We start from the raw sequence: 23,210 nt of genomic DNA, 5'->3' as shown, positions 1-23,210 counted from the left end.
GGTTCATAATCTATTTAGAGGAATTATTTCAGACAATTATAAATGAGGGGGAGAGAGAAAAAGGAATTAAGGTCCAGTGAGGTTTCTACAAATTATTAAAACTAGTAAAATATTGATGCCACTAAATTAATAAAATGTTGATGCTACTAGGTGGTAACTTATATACACATAATACCTACAGGAATCATTCAGCAAGAAACCAACAAACAGAGATACACTAACAAATACTTAGGTTACTTCATATGAAAAATCCTTTACTTTTCCTTAATTTCTTAAAGGATTACCTGGATATAGCGTCTGCAGTTGACATTTGTTTCCTTTCAGCACTTGAAAACTGTACCATTTCCTTCTGGTCTCTATACTTTCAATAAGAAATATGTTGATAGTCAAATTGGTATTCCTCCATAAGTAATGTAACATTTTTCTCTGGATGATTTCAAATATTTTCATTATGTCTAGTTTTGAGAAGGTTAATTATGATGTGCTTCTTCATGGATTTATTAGGGTTTATTACATTTGGATCAGCTTCTTGATTACGTACATTTGTGCATATTTTATCAAATTTCAGAAGGTTTCACTCATTATTTTTTAACTAAACAATTTGAAATAAATCAATTTAATTGTGATTAAAAGACATACAAAATTTAACTCTTAAACTATTTATATGTGTCTGATTCAGGAATATTAAGTACACTCACATTGTTGTATATCCAATCTCCTATACTCTTTACATCTTGGAAACTCTACATGTTAAACAACTCCCACACCTTCCCACCCCTGGACCTTAGCAATCATCATTCTACTTTTTCTCTAGATGAATTTTATTATTCTAGGTAGCTCATGGAATTGAAATCATATAGTACTTATCTTTTTGTGACTATCTCACTTTACTTTGTATAATCTCCTTAAAGGCCATTGTTTCATTTATTAGAATTTCTTTCCTTTACAAGTCAGTCATTACTTTTTAAGTCTTTGTTGAGTATCTCTTTCTCCCTCCTTTCCCTTTGAACACAGGTAACATGAAGGCTGGCTCTTTTGTTACTATATCTCTAGTTTCCCCAGGATCATTTCATTATTTTTTGTGGTCTATTTTTAAAATTTTTGTCCAGACTCAATAAGTTCTCTATCTTCTTTTATCTCTGCTATATAACTGAGCCCATTCATTGGGTTTTCTTTCAGTTATTATATTTTTAAAGTTTTATAATTTCAATCTTATTTTTATAATTTCTATTTCTTTACTGATATTTTATATATCTTAAAGAAAATTTATAATTTCTTATTAGAACTTTTTATTATGCATATTTTATAACTCATCAGAGAAAATCATTTGACATTGGTATTTATTAATTGTGCTTTCTGATTCATTAGTGATTTTTAACTACAATCCTGACTTTTGGACTCTTTATTATGAGATTTTGGGTCCTATTTAATATTATTTTTAAAGCAGGCAGTTCCTATGTGAGGTACAATTTGAGGTCCAGGTATGTTCACCTTCTTACTGTGCCTTGAGGGCAGGACCCCAGCAACAATGGGACATTGATGCATAATGCCTTGTTGCAAACAAGTGGAGTTGGTGTTCAGCTAACACTTGGCCTTACTGACACTATCCCAGTGAAACTGGAGAAACAACCTAGAGTACTCCTGCTTTATGTAGCCTCCAAATAGAGATGTAAGCTCAGCTCCCCATTAGGCCTTAGTGATACCTTGGTGCATGAGAGGCAGAAGCAGAGCACCAACTAATTGCATGTTTTACTACCTTAGCAAGCCTCATTGGTGCTAACGGGATGAAGGCTCAGTTGCCCAATGGGCCTTGCTGACACCAGAGTAGGGGAGGGGGCTAAGAGAGTTAAGTCATCTTGCCTCATGATGTCTCTCAATCTCACTGCTCCCACATGATTCTAAAGGTTCAGCTGCCCATTGGCTCTGGCTAAGCACTAGAGGTGGGAGAAAAAGTAGGGACCTTGGTAGCTTTGACAGCCAACCGTCTGTTTAGTTTTTTTTTTTTTTTTTTTTAAATGCTAGTAGGGAGGCTCCTCCTGTCCCACATAATTGGTCTCACTGACATGAAGATAGGGGTTGAAATCTAGTGGCAAGCAGCCTTTCTTTGTAAAGAATTGGTAATATGCCTCACTACTTGGTGGATGTGACAACTTAGTTTACCACTGGACCCAGATACCCCTACTCAGGCAGCAAAATAGCAGCACATCTGCTTCTGCCTGATGGGAGAGAAAGAGTAACTGCTTCCCCAGGCCTGCCAATACTACACCAGAAGTGGAATTCAAGTAAACTGCCTGTTCTTACAGAGGGAAGGAGTAGATTAATTTCTGGTCAGGTCCCTCTGAAATAGCTAAGGTACTGGGAAGGGTTTATTTTTCCATTGATGTTTGACTGCAGTAGGGTAGGTATTACTAAATATTTTTTTCTGTTGTAAGGCAGCCCTTTCTCCTTTTCCTTTGTGTATGGAGAAGGGGCTTTTCTGAGAGTCTATTTTGCCTGTGACTATTAGCAGTTATGTGTAGGAGGCTTCTAATGTGTCCTTTATGGGTTATAGGAGTGGCAAAAGGAAACCCCGGGAGCCCATTACTGCACTGTTACTCAATTACCAAGGCAGTTTGCTTCCTTCTTTTCCACATTTTATAGTCTTGCTTGTTGTGCTACAACCAGAGTACTTTCGTTGTCAGAGAGGAAGTAAGTAGGTTTCTCCATTTTGTTTGATATGGAAATGTCTCTACTGTATTTTTCTTCTTAAAATATCAGTACAGTATACAACATACTTAAAAAAAGAGTTTTTATAGTATCTCACAGGACTTCTGACAGTAGTAGTGACTTAAGGAATACATCATACTGAGTGCATGTCTAGAAAAATTCAGAAAGATGGAGATTTAGTGGGATATGGAAAAGAATGCAAGATACCTTTCTTAATTTCACTGGAAATTTGTGGATGTTAAACTGCTCACTTGATATGACCCAAGTTTGTTATCTGTACAATGTTTCATTGTGGGTTTGTAAAGTTCTTTTGAGAAATATGTAAGTATCATGAAGCTTCGGCTTGCTTGTGCCTAAAACAGATTTGACATTCACAATTATTGTTAAGTCAAAATAACACTGGTAGGAGTAGGTCCCTTGCGGTGTTGCAGCAGCAGCTATAAAGTCTCAAAAATAACAGCATCAATATTTCCCACAAATGCAAAATCTCAGTTCTAAGGATTAATGATTCATTTGGATTTTTGGTTTAAAGCATAAAATTTCAAATTATTGTTTCAGGAGAGAGATCCATATCTTCAGTTGATAACCCTTGTCTTAGAAGCCATTTTCTGGTCCTTAAATGCTCTTTTCTCCCTCAAACCAACAGTCTTGAAATGCTGCTGGATTACTAGCATCTAGCTAATTACAACACTGGGTAATACAAGGAAAACAAGCAAACATCTGACTGTGCTAAGTTATTTGGAGATAGTGTAACTAAAAGAGCTTTGGAGTCAAAAAGACCTGAGATCAATCTCTGCATGTGCCATTAACTGTTCAATAAATCTTTCTGAGCTGCAGTGTGTTCATCTGAAATATGAGAACAATAACACTGAAATGACATCACAGTATTATTATAAGAAGTCAAGGACATAAAGCACATACAATGAAGGCATAAGGATGGCACTGGAGCTCAGCAGTGGAGGATTTGCCTACCATGTGTGAAGCCTGAGGTTCAAGCCCTGGTACTGAAAAAAAGTGAGGGTACAAAGCTGCTGGAAAACAAGCAGCACCGAGCAGTCTGAAAAAGACTCCAGAGAATGTGACAAGTATCTGTGTTCAACTAGTGTTTCTCTCATTTCACTATATAATGGTTTCTCTCTCATGTCTTCAGCTAAATCTCTGTACTTACGTAGGCTTTATGGAATAAAGAGATTTATTCACTTGGATAAGAAAAAATGATACGGTCATTTCATTTTGATATATAAAAGATCAAATTAACCATACAGTCACTTATTATCTCTAGCCCCTAGAAAAGCCTGAGATGCTCAAAGTGAGAAAATTTAAATTTTTTTAATTTTCGAGTTATTTTTTTTTGTCTTTTTCCTTTTTATCGGTACCAGGAATCAAACTCATGACTGCCTGCTTGCAAGGCAGGCACTTATGCCGCTGAGGTACAAAATAAGACACGAAAGGCATTATCTTTGTCCTTATCCACTTGAATTTCTTCTCAGATTACTTAACATTTCTGAGTTTGTTCTCTGTGTTTATGTGAAAGGAGAATAAGCTCTGTTTTACATAGAGAGATGATGTGAAGATTAGAGTATCTAGCACGGTGCCTAGAATACAAGAGATCATAAATTATTTGAGGACACAGTTTGAAATCTTTGTTATAGCCCTTAGCTTATTTAGCATACAATATATGAATTAGATATGTAAAGTAGATTTTATGAAATAATTTCAACTGTCTAAAATTAATTTTAAAATTTATGGCTAAAAAATACTAGAAGTCATCTAAGGCTTTGGATTCAAATGTATAACAGTTTTGTTGTGGTAGAAGTTTGATCTCTTACAGTAATCATCTCAGAAAAATCATTTTTCTGAGCTATTCTGTAACTAACCTATTCAGAAAAAGCACAGGTTCGTAAGATCTAACAGCTAACATCATAGTGAAGTGATATAGAATACTTACTACAGTAGATCTTTGTTAGCCCAATTCAATTATTAAAGAGACCATATGTGCTTGTTAGATGTTTAAACACCTATATGACTATGATTTTGTTCTGTCTCTGAACTATGATAGAAAAAAACGGTCCTTACAGAACGGTGGGAGAGAGGAAATACTGACTTCTGGTCTCCCTGTTTAGATCATCTGGTTCTGCAGGGAGTCAAATAAGATAGAAATTAAAATGGTAAGCCCAGACCACCATTGTGAAAGAAATTGTACTGCTCTGGTCAACATAGAATCAAAAAGTAATGTGGTTTTTGATTAAATGTCAAATCACACAGAGAAAGAAACACATGCCCTGATCTTAGTTCTGAGTTATAATAGAAACCATGAAACAGAATAGATAAGAGCAGTAAAAAAGGTAAAATGGGCTTCATGAAAATTGGACTATTATGCTACAAATAATACCAATAAGACTAAAATTACTACTCATTGAATATGAGAAAAATAATAAAAATCATGTTACCATATAAATGATTCAATCTAGAATATCTAAGTAACCCCAAAATATAAAAATAAACAACCCACTTGAAAATAGGACAAAGGACTTGAACAGAGAGTTGTAAACACACAGCAATATTGAAATGGTCAATAAGTACATGAAAAGATGCTTGACATTATTAGTCATCAGTGAAATGTAAATCAAAATTACAATGACATACTACTTTGTTCCCACTAGGACAGCTAGATAGTAACAAGTGTTGGTAAGGATATAGAGAAACTAGAACCCTGATCACTAATACTGTTGGGACTGTAAAATGGTATAGCCATTTTGGAAAACCATCTGGCAGTTCTTTCAAAGGTTGAATACAGAGTAAATATGTGACAAAAAAATTTGACTCCTAGATATTTGCCCAAGATAAATTAAAACATATTTCCATAAAAGCCTTGCATATAGGTGTTCATAATAACATTATTTATTCATCACCAAAGTGAAAACAATCTAGGCATCCAGAAACTGAAGATTAAGGTACATGCATAAATGAAGTATTACTCAGCCATGAAAAACTATGAAGTACTAACACCTGCTATAACTTAAATGAACCTTTAATATATGCTAAGTGAAATAAGCTAGACAAAAAGGACAAATACTATTTGATTCTTCTTATATGTAGTACCTAGAATAGGTGTTGTGGTTTAGATCTAAAATAGTCTCCAAAAGTCTTACATGTTCAGAGATGGAGATTTTAGAAGATGATTGGATCATCAGCATATTTATCCACTAATGAAATAATACTTTGATGGTATTATTGAGAGGTAATGGAGCCTGAGGATGTGGTGCCTAACTGAAGGGACTAGAGCAATGTGGTGTAACCTTGGAAACTGTTTTGTCTTTGGTCCCTTTGTCTCTGTTTACTTCCTGGCTACTAAAAGGAGGCAAGCTTTGATATACTAAACTTTTCTAACATGGTGCTTCTGCCTGCTGTAGCTTATATCCAAAATATTCACCAAAGACTCATATAGAAGGGCTTTTGAGAGTGACTGGGTCATGGGTGTATAATATGGAGTATGGGTTTGTGGTAACTGGACTAGTCTATTGATTGGTTTAACTACTTCTTGGTGTGGCTGAAAGGATTTGCTGAAGATAGAAGTCCCATCCTGGGTATGAGTAGCAGCAACCAACAGGCTTGCAGTCTATATAGAATAAAAAGAGAAAGGGAGGCTCTGCTGCTGTGTCCCACCTGCCCTGCCATGGACTCTTTCTCCTCTGTCATGCCACTTGCCTTGAAGATATCTGACTATGGACTAAAGCCTCTACAGACTGTGAGTTAAAAATAAACCTCTTTTCTTTTAACTTGTGGGTCTTAGGTATTTTTGTCCCAGCAAGAAAAATTGACTAAAACACTGCCTTACCATAGGCCTAAAAGCAATGGTGTTAGATGATTACGGAAATCTCCAAAACCATGACGCAAAACAAATCTTTCCTCTTTCAAATTGTTTATGTTAGGTTTTTGTTGCAACAACAGAAGTCAGACATTCAATAAGCAAAGCCATAGAGAAAGTATAAAACATAGGCAGGGAAAGGAAGTATGGTTAGTTATTATTTGATGGATAGAGTTCCATTTTAGGAGGATGGAAAATCTTGAAATTGATAGTGGTGATGGTTGCACATTATGAATGTACATAATGCCACTGAATTGTGATCTTAGAAATAACTGAAGCACTAAGGTTTGTGTTATGTATACCCTATCACAATATAAAAAGGAATAAGGTGTTATGTGCTATAATATGTTTGAACTATGAAATCATTGTAACTTCTCCTTATCTTTTCTTCTTCTTAATAAGCACAGCTTATTCTCCAATAAGTACACTTTTAGAGTGTCCTGCATCTTTTGGAGCAAAAATTAAATCTCACCTTAGTTTATTGACATTTCTCAAACCTGTTTTTTTTTTCTTTCTTGGAGATAGGGCTTGCCTGTATTACTATGTTGACAGGTTGGCCTTTAATACATTATGTAGGCCAGGATGGTCTCACACTCATGGCAATCTTCTTGCCTCAGCTTTTCCAGTACTGAGATTATAGGTGTGTGCCACCATGCCTAGTCTCTGAATGTTGCTGTTTTAAGTTTTTTATTCACAGACTGTATTACTTTTGAGTTTTCTTCCCACTAGTTCAGCATTATTTATTTTCAGAGCAAGATAAACAGTATCTGTATTCTCAAAGAGCATATAACAATAAATAAACAAACATATAGCCAAAGTTTTTGCTGACTTCTATAACTGCATTTCTCACAATTCTCACTGCTGAAATACTGCCACAGTTCAGAAAGTGTCCTTTCATGGCAATTTTTTTCAACGTCATAAAGGAGATTCCCAATAAACACTAACCTCTTGTCCCTAGGTGAGGTCTCATGCAAAATCAACCTGAAAATGAAATCTGTCTGTAATCTGGGACTCATTTCTTTTCAGTGCTTTTGTATGACAGCAGCACTTTCATCCTTAAACACAACAAAAGCGTTAACATTTACCTAATCAGTATAAACTGTTCATTTTATTGCTGCCAGTTTTCTGGATACACTTCCCTCTCCTGGAATCTGACAACAATTGTGCAGATTCTATTTGTCCATACTCTTTAAAAAATGACTTCAGCTTCTTACTACATGTGACAGGCAAAATCCCAACAAACACAGTCCTCTCAATTTTAATCTCTCTTCTTGGTTGATTGGGATTTTTTTTTCTTTGACTTTCATCAAAGTTGTGATCTATATCAAGTACTTTTCTATCTGCTACTTTAACACTACATTGAGAATTTTTCCCTTTCTGCCCTTATTTTAATTTCTTTTTAATCAGCACTTATTAGAACATTTTTCCTGCTTGCCAAATTTTTATGTGTCAGAAAGTTTCTTCTTTACCTTCACTTTTTTTGAATGCTCTTTCGAAAGTGGCCTTTGAATGTGAGATGTACACTCTTCCTCTTTAGTCGCAGGCACTTAGACCAGTCAAACTTGTGGCACTGGAGCAATTAAGAGAGAAGCCAGCTGCCTTGTGCTATCTCCTACAGGTCAGAGGCAGCAGAGCAAGCTCTTGGTAACTTGTCCAACCTGAGCCTCAAGCCACATCATGGTGAATTCTCCAACTGCTTCTAATATTTTTTCTTTTTCATGACTTTTTTTCCCTTCCAATGCCATTCTCCAAAGCTTCAATACTTATGGCTTTTATCAGATTAACATAAAGTCCTTTGATACCTATTTTCTTCGGAGGTTTTCTTTTTCTAAATATGAGATTTTTGTCAAAGGCTTCTTCTGTATCAATTGAGATGATCATGTGATTTTTGTCCTTGGTTCTGTCAATGTGATGCATTATATTTATTGATTTTCATGTTGAACCATTCCTACGTACTTTGCGATGAAGCCTACTTGGTCATGATGGATCTTTCTGGTGATGTTTAGCATTTGCTCTGCCAGAATCTTTTTGAGAATTTTTGCTTCTATGTTCATTAAAGAGATTGGCCTTTAGCTCTTTCTCTCTCTCTTTTGATTGGATCCTTTTCTGGTTTTGGAATTAGAGTAATGCTACTTTCCAGGGATAGTGTTTTCCCCTTTCAATTATATTAAAATATTTGAGGAATATGCATGTTAGATCTTGTAGAATTTGGCTGTGAACTCATCAGAACCTGAACTTTTCTTACTTGGTATATTTTAAAATAACTTCTTCAACCAGATATTAGTTTATTCACAGGTTGTATATCATCTGGGTTCAGGTCCAGTAGTTCATATGTATCTAAAAATGTACACATTTCCTTATAATTCTTCATTTTATTGGTGTATAGGTTCCCCAAGTAGCTACTCATAATATTCTATATTTTCACCTTTTTTATTTCTAATTGCATTGGTTTTTGTTTTTTCTTTCATTTCTTTTTCTTTTTTGTCAAAATGATTTTGAGGTTTGTCTATTTTGTTTGTTCTTTCAAAGATACAGTTATCTGACTCACTGATTGTGTTGTCTGTTAGTCTCAATTTCATGAATTTCTGTGCTGGTCTTTATAATTTTCTTTTTTGTACTAGTTTTTCTTTTAGGTTGTTCTTATTTTTGTAAGACAAAATCATAAAATAATTAGGTTATTTATTTGGGCTCACTCTTTTTCTGATATGGGCATTCACGCTATAAGCTTTCCTTTTGAGGTTGTTTTCGTTGTGTTCCATAGGTTCGGGTATGTTTTACTGGCATTATTATTTGATTCTAGGAACTATCTAATTTGTTTCTTGATTTCTTCTGTGACCCATTGATTATTCAAGAGAGTATTGCATGATTCCTGTGCTTTCTTTAGCCACTGATTTCCAGTTTCACTGCACTACAACCTGATAATATGCATGGAATAATTGTGACTAGTTTGCACTCACTTAAGCTTGCTTTATTTTGTAGAAAAGCCACTGTATTGCTGAGAAGAATATGTATTCTATTATTAGGTGGAAAAGCTTGTAGATATCTATTAGGCCAATTTGTTTGAAGGTTTGGTTCAACTTTCTTACTCCATTGTTATCTTTTTGTCTAGTTGATATATGTGGTACAGTGGGATATTGAGGTTCCCCTACTCAAATGGTGTTCATTTTAATAAAGCAGGGCATGCAGCGTTTTGTGGATATGTTTATAATTGTTACCTCTCCTTGCTGAATTGTTCCATTAATTGATATGTAGTGACTCGCTAGTACTGGTTTTTTCTTTGTTCTTATTGCATGGAATATTGTTTTCCATCATTTGATTTTTAATCTGGGTGTTTCTTTTTGGATTAAATATTTCTTGTATACTGCATATCATTGGATTTTGTTTCTTGATTCATCCTGTCAATCTGAGTCTTTTGATTGGGAAATTGAGACCATTCATACTGAAAGTTATTACTAACAGGTATTGATTTATTCCAGTAATGACAGTATTCCTATAATTGCAATATTTTCCTGTTGCTGATTTTTTCCCCTTTCAGTCTTACTGCTAACCTGCCTTATGTATTTATTCTATTACTTTTTCTGGCATTGTTTGCTTCATTGTCACTTTCTACCATCTTTGAAAATCCTAGGGAGTGCTGGTTTGATGGTTATGAATTTCTTGAGGTGGTCTAGTCATAGGAATACCTTATTTCTGGGTTGAAATTTGTTTAAGGTTTGAAACACTTCTAGTTCTTCTGGCCTTTAAGGTATATATTGAGAAGTCTGGTATAATTTAAATGGGTTTACCTTTATAAGTAATTAGTTGCTTTTTGCTAATTGCTTTTAAGATTCTGTCCCTGAGTTGGTCCTCTGAGGTTTTAACTATGATGTGATACAGAGAGGTTCTTTTTTGATCATGGATATATGAGGTTCTATACCCCTCACTTACCTATATGTTTAATTCTTCCCTATATTTGGAAAATTTTCCATTATCATTTCTGCACTTGTTATACTCTTTGTTTTGTCTTCTAAAAATATTCACTAATTCCAATTAGTCTTAATGTTTTTTGGGGTCATCTAACAGCAGTGGGATCTATTTTCCTTTTTCTCTTGTTGTTTATAAGGGTATATTGGAGTATATGGTCTTTAAAAGCATCCTTGCCCTTTAATTCTGATACTTTGTACTTACAATAATCATTTATGTTTTCTATATTTCCAATACAATTTTTTGGTGGGGGTACTGGGGATCGAGCTCATGACCTGGTGCTTGCCAGGCAGGTGCTTATGTCACTGAGCTAAATCCCTGGCTCAATACAATTTTTCATTACCTGGATTTCTCTTTTGAACCTTTTCATGGATTCTAAAGCTTTTCCAAACTCATCATTCATAATTGTTATCATTTTGTTAGGCTCAACTAACTTTTTCTTAGTTTTTTTCTGTAAACTCACTCATCATTTTATTACCTTCATTATGTGAATGAATAGTTATATCTTCTCTGAACCTCTCAGGCATCTTATTGAACTGTGTTTTAATCTTTGGTGTTATCCATTTGAATAGTTTACTGTGTGGCTTTTGCATTCTGCCCACATCATGCCCTGTGGATCATCAGTTCTGGGATGTTGGGAGTTTAGGTGGCATGTTGCTGCCTTATCTTCTCAAGCTTCTATTGTTTTTGTGTGTTTTGTGCTGAGGTTTATGATTGCTTTTATTGGAAAGACTGCTGCTAGAACGGAGATCTCTAGATAGTTGGCTTTTTAGTGATGTACTCAGGGTGTGGCTATCTATAGTCCTTTGCCTTCGTCCCTTAGCTCTGACCACCTCTGTCAACTTGGGAGGAAGGGATACAGTGTAAACTGACTCAGCACCTTGTTTTCTGTGAGTGAACTGCAGTATTATTAATGTCACAAAGGTAATCTGGGTATTGGTATACTGAGAGAACTTACTAATAACAACAACTATGTGACCCTGGAAATATCAAAGAAATCAGCCACAGAAATATTATCTAATGTGGGAAACCGCCCATATGACTCTAAAAAAGAGGAAAAACTATCTCCATTTTGGATAAATTTGGCCCTACCTCCATATATTGATATGTACAGAGCTGGCTTGGCTATTTATTTGTCTTTTCAATTGGCTTTAAGCAATGTAAATTGGGCCAGCTGAGGAGCTGATGTGTAATCTCTGAAGCAAAGTGACAGGTCAGTGTTATCCCACTCAGTAACTCCTCAAATATGTGGGTGAGCCAGGCAGGATGGTGAGCCATGTTTCATGCTGTCAGCTGGGACCAAGCCTTGAGAAAGAGCCTATGACTTCTCAGGGCAAAAATATTGTATATCAGAACTGAAGCACTCACCCAAAATTATTAGATAGTACCTCAGTTGTGTTATGCAGATTACTCTCTCTGCATTTCTTGTCCTCTGCATATCACAAAGTGATCTCAGACCTTCTACCTAGCCCAGCTCACTGTAACCAAGGCAGTTACATATTTCCCACCACTCTCACTGTCACTCATCCCCAAGCCACATCCCTCATGGAGAATTAATAAAACCTGGGTTGGGCTCTGGGTGTGCAGCTTTTATTCTGGGAAAACTATCATCTTGGCTGGATTTAGGACCCCTTGGCTCCCTATAGCTGTATATGTTATGTCTTAGTGTCTTTATTCTCTCCTTGGGTTGCATTGCAAGTGGTAGATTAGAATTGACTCACTAGAATTTCAACAAGTTCTCCTTGGGATTACAAATATAAACCTTCCTGGACCACAATGAGCGTGGGAAAGGGATCTCTATAGTCTAAAAGAAACTGCATATTGACATAAAAAACAATAGTGTACCACCTTTAACCTTAAACAAGAAATCTGTAACTATAGTATAAACATTAAGACAAACCAAATGCTTACATACAGCAAATATTTACTAAATGCAGTAACTGTATGTCCAGTAATGATAGGAAGGAATTCAACATTAGCAACATAGAGTTACCTATATAAAGATTAATAAAGCTTAACATGTTCATGATGAGGCTGAAATTTGTGTGCTTTGATATCAGGTAGCTTTGGTTTGAAAGTGTTACGTTCCAGCTGGCTTGAACCCCCCCCCCCCTGCCCCAGACTTGCTTGACTGTCCCAGAGAGTGGCTTGGGACAGTGCCATTGATTGGAACAAGAAGCCCACTGGGATAGTCATGAATGTGCCAGTGGTGGTTCAAGCTGCCAGGAGTGTATCAGCGATTACACTATGCAAGATAAACAGGGGTGGAAATAGGAGAATATAAGAAGAAAAATTTGAAAAAATAAGCAATGGGACATGAAAATGAGGAGAAAAAAGAAAAAGAATTCTATTACCCTGTTCCCCTCACAATAAGACCTAACTGCAAAATAAGCCTTGGTTATTACCATGATGATGGCCTGTGTCATGCAGAAGAGCATACGGTCTTTTGTTTGGTGGCTACTCTGTAATGGCAGATAAGGCAAGGTGACTGGCAATAGAATTTTTGATCTCTAGTTTTCAAGGTGAATTATTTTCTTATTAGGTTTTATTTTAGGGAAACAGGGTAATGAGCATAAAGATATTTAGAGAATTAGGTAAAGGTAACAGAAAAACCAAAGGCAAATACAAGATAAAACAAAAAAGGGGAGAAAAATGAAATAATGCAGAGAATAATAAACCAGAAAAAATTAAAAGGAGAATCAATAAGAAAAAGAATTTTTTTAAAAAAGGGGAAAAGTACAAAACAAAAAACCCCAGATCTCAATAAACCGGGAACCAGAATAAAGGGTAAAAGGAAAATTGAAATGAGTCCAAAAACAGAAAATAATATCTCTGTGTTTTAAAATAATTGGGTTCTTTCCAAGATCCACTGTTACGTAGTACATCAAGTCACGGTTTTGTCCACCTAGGCTTATAGCCTGTAGGTTTGTGGGGAAACCCCCTTTCCAGAGGCCCTTCTTTTTTACCCTGGTCAGGGGCAATGTTCACACAAAGATGTGTCCTTGCTCACACTGGAAGATAGCTAAGGCATTCAGGTTTCAGATCTGTACTGCCTGTAGGCAGCAGAGCAAGAGTTCAAATATGCTGGCACTTTCCAACTCAGCCATTTCTGAGTGCAACTCAGCTTGGCCTGGCTTTTCACTGAAATTTCTAGGGGATCTTTTTCTATCCTGCTCCCTGTCTGTGGCTGTCTCCTGGGGCTGTCACTTGCCTACTCACTGTTGGAGAGCAACACTAGGAGCCCTAAAGTGAAATTGCTTCATAGTTGTTTTGAGTCTCAGATTGAAATAATCTATTCCTAAAATGGTGCTTGATTTTCTGTGAATGTCCCTGCTGGAATCCCTCTTTGGTTGTTGTCTGCTATGCAAAAGGAGTCCCCCTGGAGTAAACTCCCCAGAGCTACCCCAAAGTGAACCACAGCCATCCTCAGTGACAAGGGCCCAACTCTTCCAAAGATAATGGCCGAATCTGTATTGGGGAAGCTAGTCATGATGAGCTTCTCCAGGAGAGCCAATGGCTCCAAACAACAGCACTTAGGAGAATCCACAATATCCACTCTTTTCCTCTCCATGTCTCTTTTTATGCTGGCAACTTTCCTCAGATAGGCCACCTACACACAGCACCATGCTGACTTAATGCAGCTGGTGTTAAGTTGACCACCACTTTTTAATCCATAGCAATTACTATGCTATATATATTTTAGGACTTAAGTTTTTCAGTATTAAATTGGGTTTGTTCAAGGTGACTTCTTTTATAAATGTACTTAATAAATACAGCATTTCTTTTTGTGATAAATTCAATATAGGTTTTTCTTCTTCTTTGTGCTTCTGGGGGTTGAATTCTGGGGGTTGAATTCACATGGCAAGCAGCCATTCTGCCACTGAGCTATATATCCTAAGTGCAAAGGGACTTACACTTGATAAGCTTAAAATTATAATGGTAAGATTCCACCACACCTGTTAAGTGCTACTTCAATTTGTTGGTTTGACTGCTTTTAAAATATTTCATAGTAGGAATGTTACAGTTTATCCATACACTATCCTAGTGATGGCATTTGAATTGTTAGATTTTTATCACTATATAATCTTTTTTTATTTATAGAGAAAAAAGAAAAAAAAGGGTAGAAATAACACAAAATTACAGAAAAATAAACAGTAAAAAAATCACTAGTTGGTAAGTTACATATTGTCATCTTAGAAATACTTGTTCAGGTTGCAAAATTAAAGCATACAAAGTGACATTTAAATAGTGACACTGCCAACAGTTCTGCTCAATGATCCAACAAAAACTTAGTAATATGGTTATCAGTCCTACATACTTGTTTTTTATCTTAAAGAGGGTAAGATTAAACATATCAAAACAGAACAAAACAGTTCATAAATAAACAGTTTAAAGAAATACGGATTTCAAAGCAAGTCCACTGGAGATCTTCACTGTCTAACTTATTGTCTCTAGTTTTCTTCCAAATAGTTGTCCCCATCTTCACACACATTGAATATATCCTGCATATTATAGAACTAATCAAATCATTACAGGATGATGAAGGCTTTTTAGGTCTTCAAGACCTAACATTTGGGAAGTCAATAATGACTACCATAATGTCTCTCATTCTCTTCATAGTAGCTGTCCTTATCTTTACATATGCTGAAATTGAACTTAAGAGACTAGACTAATATCACTCTAAACAGGGAATAATAGTATTGCTAGATTTTATATCATAACATTACAGAATTAGCATTGGGCCTCTTAGTGTCCCTTCTTCAGAGTATCTGTTCACTACATCGTGCATTATGTAATCTGTTCCCATAAATAGTTTAAAAAATTCTTCCCATGTGTGAATTTCTACATGTATTTCTATCCTCTCTGTATTATAGGGAAAAACAGATAATAGCAAGACAACAAAACAAATTCCTAGAAAAACATGCAATGAAAAAGACACATAAGACCACAATATTAGGTGATCTATCATAATTACTATGCGTTCTCTTGTTATTCTCAATAGACTTGTCCACATCATCAGGCTTAACATAGTTAAGCATAGTATTACATAGCTATTTTTATTAAAACACAACTTTGAAGACATTGTAGGACTTGAGAGCAGTTAATAATCAAAACCGGTATGGATATCTTTTACATCTTTTCATCTTCAGAGTAGTTGCCTCTACTATTAGACTTGATACTATCAAGCATACCAAATTCAAATAAAATCCATCAAGGTAAAACTGCGGTCTAACAACCCAGCTTCAAATAAGATCAGTCATAGTAAGACAATGTAAGTAATACAAAGTTTCAGTTTAAGTTTATAGGGTATTAAGAATAGTTACCATGGTATAACCTGCTATTTTTGGGTTAGATATCTGCCCTCAAATCTGATGTGAGTGGACAGACTGGAACAAAATAAAATCAAATTAAACAGAGTAATAAGTCTACTGTGACTTTTAAATCCTGATACACTATTAACAATGACCTCTGCCTTCCTTTTTTAAGCTATTTTTCACCTTTCCCCTTCTCAGGATGCTTTGTATGTTTTGGGTCCCACTAGACCCTTTAGTTTTTAGATTAGAGGTCAGCTTGTTGTCTGAGTGTTGCTGAACAGTTTTATCCCTGAGCTTGATCTTGAGCTGTAGTTCTTTACTTATGAAAGTCTTAGGGTTTTCCTTCATTCTGGCTGTGTAGTTCTACACTGCCCAAAAGTGTCATAGCTTTCCAACCTATGTGTGGCTGCTGGATGAGTTGTCCCTATCTCTCTCTGATTTCCTGTCACATATAGCATTGCTTTCTAATCTTTGACTTTCAGTTTATTAACCCTCTTTTGGGTTGAGTGTATTTCCTATTCAGAGCATCTCAATGGAACCTGCCTCCTATTCTACCCTGTGTGCTTCTTTTTTTTAATTTTAGTGTATCAAGGCTATCTATATTAAAGATTATAGCTTACTGTCTCTGCTCATGTCTGCTATTCTATTTTTTTGCTATAATTTTTCCACTTTACTCCTTCATTCCACTGTCTGCCCCATCCATTGAGGCCTCTCTGCCACTGTTGCTGGAATCCTGGTATTTTTTCCTCTCTCTCTCTGGAATGTCCTTCAGTATTTTTTGTAGGGTTGGATTGGTGGCCATGAACTTCCACAATTCCTCCTTGTTTTGAAAACATGTTATTTCTCCATTAATTTTGAGAGAGAGTTTTGAGTACATCAGTCTTGGTTGAAGATTACTTTCTTTCAGGGCTTGGACTATTTCCCCCCAGGCTCTTCTCGATTTGAGAGTTTGTGTTGATAAGTCTGTTATTATTTTGATAATTTTTCCATTGTAGGTAATCTGCTCTTTTCCCTGGCTGCTTTTAATATTCTGTTCTTTTGGTGGATTTCTGGAATCTTGATTATTATATGTCTGGGTGTAGATCTGTTTTGGTTGTAGTTGTTTGGAGTTCTGTATGCCTCATTTATCTGGATATTTCTTTTTCCTATGCTTGGGAAGTTTTCCTTTATTATACTGTGAATAGTCTTTGTAGTTCATTTTGGGTTACTCCTGCTTCTTCACTCATGTGTTTTATTCTTAAGTTATGTATCCTTTTGTCATCTCCTAGATTTTGTATTGTTTCTTTCTGGTTCCTCATTAGTTTTAAGAGATCTTTTCTTTTGAAATCATATATCATAAATCTCTCTTCAAGTTTCAAAAGGCTAACTTTAGTTTCTGTCAAGGCATCTTGCCATTTTTCAATGGAGTTTTTAGTTTCCTGGTAATCTCTTTGGATCTGTTTCATGTATTCTAGGTTATGTTTAAGGTCTTCATCAAAGGTTTCTCTTTCTTTTTTGAGTTTCTCCATTCTTCCTCCTGTGTTCCCTTGGGAGGGGCTTATCATTTCTTTAATTAATCTTTTTATACCGTGCCTCACTTGGATCAGAAGTACAGTTTTAAATTCATCTATGAGGTCATGAAGGTATTTCTTTATGTCCACTGATGCTGTGTCTAGTATTGAATGGTTATTGCACTGGTTCTCTTCTGTATTTACTTTTCTTGGGTTTATTTTCCCAGGTTCAGCAGCTGGAGGGTTTTTTTTCTATCTCTTGTCATTTTTCTGGCTTCTTTCAGACAGGTGTGTCTGGGGGGGGGTGCTCTGGCCCTCTCTAGATTGCTTAGGGGCTTCCTGAAGTGTGCTGACTGGGGTTTTGCTGCCCTCCTCAGTTTGCTGTTATCTGAGGTACATGCAGGGATGCAGGGGTGGTGCAGGCTAGCCTTGAGCCTCTGAGTCAGTCAATCCACAAGTTAGGCTGTACCTTGTGGATGTCAGAGTTGCGACAATTTTGTACTTGCTTATTGGGTCCCAACAAGAGGCGTGGCTCAGACCCAGCAGATCCCACCATTTGTGTCTGTGCCAGGGGCAGCTGACTGATGTCACCAGGGTGCCGGGCTCTGCCCAACTCCAAGATGTCCTCCAGCCAGCGACAGCAGCTGCGAGACCCAATCCCTAGCACTTACCAGGAATCAATGTAGTTCTTCCTCTTGAGTCCGCTCCACACTGTGCCGCATGTCTTCACTTCACTCCTAGCACAGTGCAGATTGGTCAGAAAACTGTGCAGTGCCTGGCTTCAGTGCCCAGGTGTATGGTCCTCTCTCAGTCTCCTCTGGTGCAGCCAGGTAGCTCTGGCTGCTTCGCAGGTCCCCAGCACCCAATTTCCAGCACTCACCAAGAGCCAATAAAGCTCTTCCCTTTGGATCCACTGTTCACTGCACCATGTCCTCCCATTAAGGGCCTGGGATTTGCTGACTCCCATTATCAGCAGCTGCAGTCTGAGCATGACTTTGTGCCATCTGGGCATGCCTAGTACAGTGCAGAATGGGTCTCAGTGAGTGTGTCAGGTTTCAGTTCTCCACCTGCACTTTTCCTTCTTCTTCCTAGTTTCATTTTTCCCATTGGTTACTGCCTTGGTTAATAAGAATCATTATCCAATTGTCTGGCCCTCTCCATGTTGTTAAATTCTAGCATCTGATCTAATTTCTCCACAGAGGCTCTCCATCCAGCCCCATAGTAAGCCACCATTTTTTCTAGCCCTCACTATATAATCTTTTAAGTATCCATTTGTATGCATAGTATTCTCCTTGTATAGTGACAGAACAATTCATAATTGTTACCTGAGACAACTAATTAGTGGTCCTTGGAGAAGGTAATACAAATAAACAAAAGAGAGCCTGAATATGAATTAGAACCACTAAGATGAATAACTCCTAAGTGTAGGGCTGCTTTTTTTTTTTAGGTCCAAGAAACCATGTGAGGGGCATGGTCTTAGTTTTACAATCTTTTTGTTTGACTAGCATGGAATATATGCTTGGGACAGCAGCAATGTGTATACCCAGACCTTACTGTAGAGAGTTCTCACAAAAATTTTGAGAATGCAGTGTATCCTAGGTCAAGTTATTGAACCATCTAGAGAATACATATTCTGTCTTCACTATACCCTGCATTAAAGGTCTTATTCTTGATGGGTCAATCTCTCACCTTGGGATCCACTGTACTTTCTGTATGTGTGGGCATATACTAGAGGTACTGGAGAACAAAAGAAAATCCGGACCTCTGGATATGAAAACTTTCTATGGAATCTGGGAAAGATTCAAAATTCTGAAGTAGGGGCTGGAGATTTAGCTCAGCAGTTTAAGTGCCTGCCTGGCAAGCGAGAGGTCATGAGTTCAATCCCCAGTGCAAAAAAAAAAAAAATCTGAAGTAACTGAGGAGGTTTTATTTTACCTGTCCCAGACTGCATTAAAGTTCATCAGTGTGATCACAATAAGAAAAACTTCTAGGAGTTAGGGCTAAGTATGGCTGCTTGTAACGGAAATATATGAAATCTTTGGCCCATTAGATGGATCAGCTACAACAGAATGATTTTGAAAAAGGAGATGAAAAAGTTATATAGTAACAGGAAAGAGTCAAAGGCACAGGTAGGTAGTTTAAGATTCAAGCCAAGGACCTGACAATGTCAGAAAGAATAAGTACACAGGTGAATATGGGACTACAGAGCTCAGATTTTCCTAGGGCTTTACTGTTTTTTTTTTTTTTTTTTTTTTTTTTTTTTGTACTGGAGATCAAACTCATGACCTCACACTTGCCAGGCAGGTGCTTGTGCCGTTGAGCTAAACCCCCAGCCCTGAGCTTTACATCTAAAAACTGCTTTTCAAATAGCATTGTAATCTCCACTGCAACTCAGTGAAAAGGGCATAACCATTATTGTCACTTTATACAAACTGAGACTAAGGGATTGATAAGCATGTTCAAAGTTTCATAATAAGTAAGTGGCAAACTGCAACTTGAATCCAGGTCCTTAAATGTGAACCAAATGTTTTGCTGCTCCAGTGATTCACAACTCATTTTTGAATTCTTGTAAATATTTTTCTACTAACAAAGTTGTGAAGATCAACGATGATATACTTAAATGAAAACTGGAACAGATGTAATATTATTTCTATAATATCATTGCTCTCATTTGCATTCTGATAGGCTTTCTTGAGCAGTGAAAAGAGGGTCAGGGTACAGTTGGTGTTCCAGAAATATGTACAGAACCATAGAGAGCCCAGGGAGGCTGTTCCACATGTGACTGTACTGCAAGCTGTGTAATATGCCAGGGAAAGGTCAAGAGCATGCTATTAAACCTCAGCAGTTAACAGCAATAATGAAATTTAAAGAATGAAGGGGAGTAAAAAAAATAAATATGTAATGATAAATTATGGTGAAATTTCTTGTCTTCCTTTGTGTTTAAATATGAAATTTGGAACATTATATATATTGTATGATATTGCTTGTTGGAGAAGCCATTGTGTACTATACTATAATAGAACTGGAAACGGACCAAAGGTTTCTACCTCATAAACAAACATTTATAATAAATTCTTCCCTCAACCTCTCTATGAATTATCACATATACATACAACTCGTTGTTGCTTCATAGGTATTGTATACTGTCCAGCTCTTATCATGTGTCAAATAGTGTCTTCTTTATTAAAAGAGAGTTATGTTTTAGCATGTTCATATAGTGTGAATCCTTTCAGTCTGCAAAAATTCATTAACTACTTGACTATTTGCCTTATGCTAGGTGTCACACTGAGATAGTAAGAATCCCCAACCTCTTGTGTCTTATGTTGTCTTATATAGTAGGAAGATAAAAGAAGTACATGAAAAAGACCTATAAAATGTAAATATTTTAAGTATGCACATGGAAGAATGTAAATTAAGAAGACAAGTCATCTGGATATCAGCTCATCAAGGCCATTTAAAGGCAATTAATTCTAGAGCTGGATGTTGGAAAGAGAGATTAGGACTACAAGTTAAAAAGCAAAACATATAACATCCTTCATATGTGGAATCTAAAATCTCAAAAGTTAAGTGTAAAATAGTGGTTACTAGAGATTGGAGAGACTAAGGGAAAGGGGTGATAAAGACAAGTTGCACAACAGGTACAAAGACAGAAAGAATAAATTCTGGTGTATTATGGCACAGTAGGGAAAATATAATGAGGGCAATGCATTGCACATTGCAATATGGTTGGAGAAGCAAGATATTATAATAAAGCCAAAAGTCTAGTTACACTTAATATATAATATAACATTGCCATGGGGTTTCAACCATAGCAACACAGCAAGTGGTCTTGCCTTTTTCATACGATCTTCCTGGGTTTAGCTTGTCACTTTTACTGAAGCCAGACTATCCTCACTCTTCAACTGCCTTTTTATGCCCTTATTTTGTTTCTTAAAGATTTTTATTGTTTTGATACATAACATTTGTATAATTTATGATGGATACACGTGATGTTTTGATTCAGTTATTCATTGGACAATGATTAACAGGGTAATTAGCATATCCATGGTAATAAGCTATTATCTTTTCTTTATAATGAGTATAAATCCTCTTCTAACAAGGACAGAATGAAATTGCTTTATTTACAATAAGTGAGCATCTTAGGAGATACTGTGGAGCCATCATGAGAAATACATTCTTTTTCCATTTTCTTTTAATGAAATCACATTATTAAACAGACCAGGATCAAAGTATAACAAGTTACGAAGTCAATCTTCTTCTTACTTTTACAGCACAATGTAAGATCATGTGCTGAATTTCATCTATAAGGATGACACTACAAAATTTATGGAAGTAGGCCAGGTCTATGACTGATTTTGCTATAAGTAGAATAGAATTGGACAAAGCTACCTTCTACCAATATATCAAGCTACCAATACATCAAATGACACAGCACAGCACAGGTTGGTTAGACCCCTAGCTTGCAGCATGTGGAATTCAGCATGTATGGACACTTAGTAACTGAACTAATGCATCACAATACTAGGTTCCTTACTGGGGATGTATATTGGAAACAGTGTTAAAACACAACCAAGATTTGTAAGCCTATAGCAAGACACCCTTGGTACTCTACTGTTTCAAAAAAAGCTCTTGTACATTTGTGACTATGTTACTGATAAGATATGTATATTTAAAGTCAGCTGAAGGGCACAATCAAAAAAACAGTAGGATACGTTATTCTTTGTAAATTACGTCAAAAGTCTAAATGTATTTTGCTACCTAGCACTAGGGATTGGAAGTAGAAGGTTAGGGAATTAATATTGCTGCCAATGTTAAGAACGATCAGACACATGTTATATTTAGTATTTAGTAACAAGGAAGAATTGCTTTGCTAGCATTTATTTCTCAAGTTCTATGGAGGGGAGAGGCTTAGTTAGGTGAGGAAGATGTCATGACAATTTGCAATTAAAATGGCATTTATTAAGGACCATTCAGGCTGTTCTGGACTCCTATCACATTTTCTATGCCCAACATCAATGCTTCTCCTCAGCACTTATTCCAAACCTCTCATGGCAAGAAAATAAAACTACAAGACTGGTTAGCCTTCCTACTTAAAGTACCCTTTTTAAAAAAAAATTTAAGGAGAAAAAAAAAACAGAAAAAGGGTACATTTCATACAGAATTTCAGAAAAAATAAACAGTAGTAAATCACTAGTTAATAGATTACATATTGTTATCTTAGAAATAGTTGTTCAAGTTACAAAATTAAAGTATATAAAGTGGACTTTCAAACAGTGAGACTGCAGTTTTGTTCAATGATCCAACAAAACTCAGTAATATGGTTATCTATCTTATACACTTAAAATATATATGCAGTCATATCCTTTAGAGCACTTTCTTTTCCTCTCTTTTTTACAATAACAATTACACATTTTGGGTTTTATTACTCCCACAGTTCTTATTACTTTTTTTTTTGAAGAGAGTAAAACCAAATGTGACATAACAGAACAGAGTCAGTCAAATCAAAAGGATGGACATAATAGATAATGTAAAAACAAAATACTAGGTGATCAACAATGGTTACCATACTGCCTCTTGCTATATTAAAAAGAATTGCCTATATCATCAGTTATAATAAAATTGAACAAAACATTAAAGAATAAAACCAAAACATTGGAGACATTACAGGTCGTTAAAAGAAGATAATAGTCAACCAGAATAGGAATCATAATAAATCTTATTGTCTTCACAGTTGTTGTCTATATTTTCGAACTTGGTCTATCAAGCAAAGCAGAATAGAGGAAAATCAGTCAAAACAAGATGGTGAGGGCAATACAGGGTTTCAAATCAAGTTAATAGGAAATCACAGTGGGTTGCTATAAATGTATC

At 36.1% G+C, this 23,210-nt stretch overlaps 1 protein-coding gene and 1 pseudogene across 7 annotated transcripts in view; both read right to left on the bottom strand.

Annotated features, from left to right (window-relative positions):
• Eda (ectodysplasin A) overlaps positions 1-23,210 on the bottom strand; it is a 583,517-nt gene that overhangs the window by 82,766 nt on the left and 477,541 nt on the right. The window lies entirely within an intron of this gene.
• On the bottom strand, positions 1,989-10,952 carry LOC134475519 (RNA-binding protein 34-like; annotated as a pseudogene).

Source organism: Cavia porcellus, unplaced genomic scaffold, assembly GCF_034190915.1.
Source record: "Cavia porcellus strain 051 isolate PalLab524CR breed Dunkin Hartley unplaced genomic scaffold, mCavPor4.1 scaffold_3, whole genome shotgun sequence".
Lineage (NCBI taxonomy): Eukaryota > Metazoa > Chordata > Mammalia > Rodentia > Caviidae > Cavia > Cavia porcellus.
The sequence above is the reverse complement of the archived record's forward strand: the minus strand, read 5'-3'. Positions and strand labels throughout refer to the sequence as shown.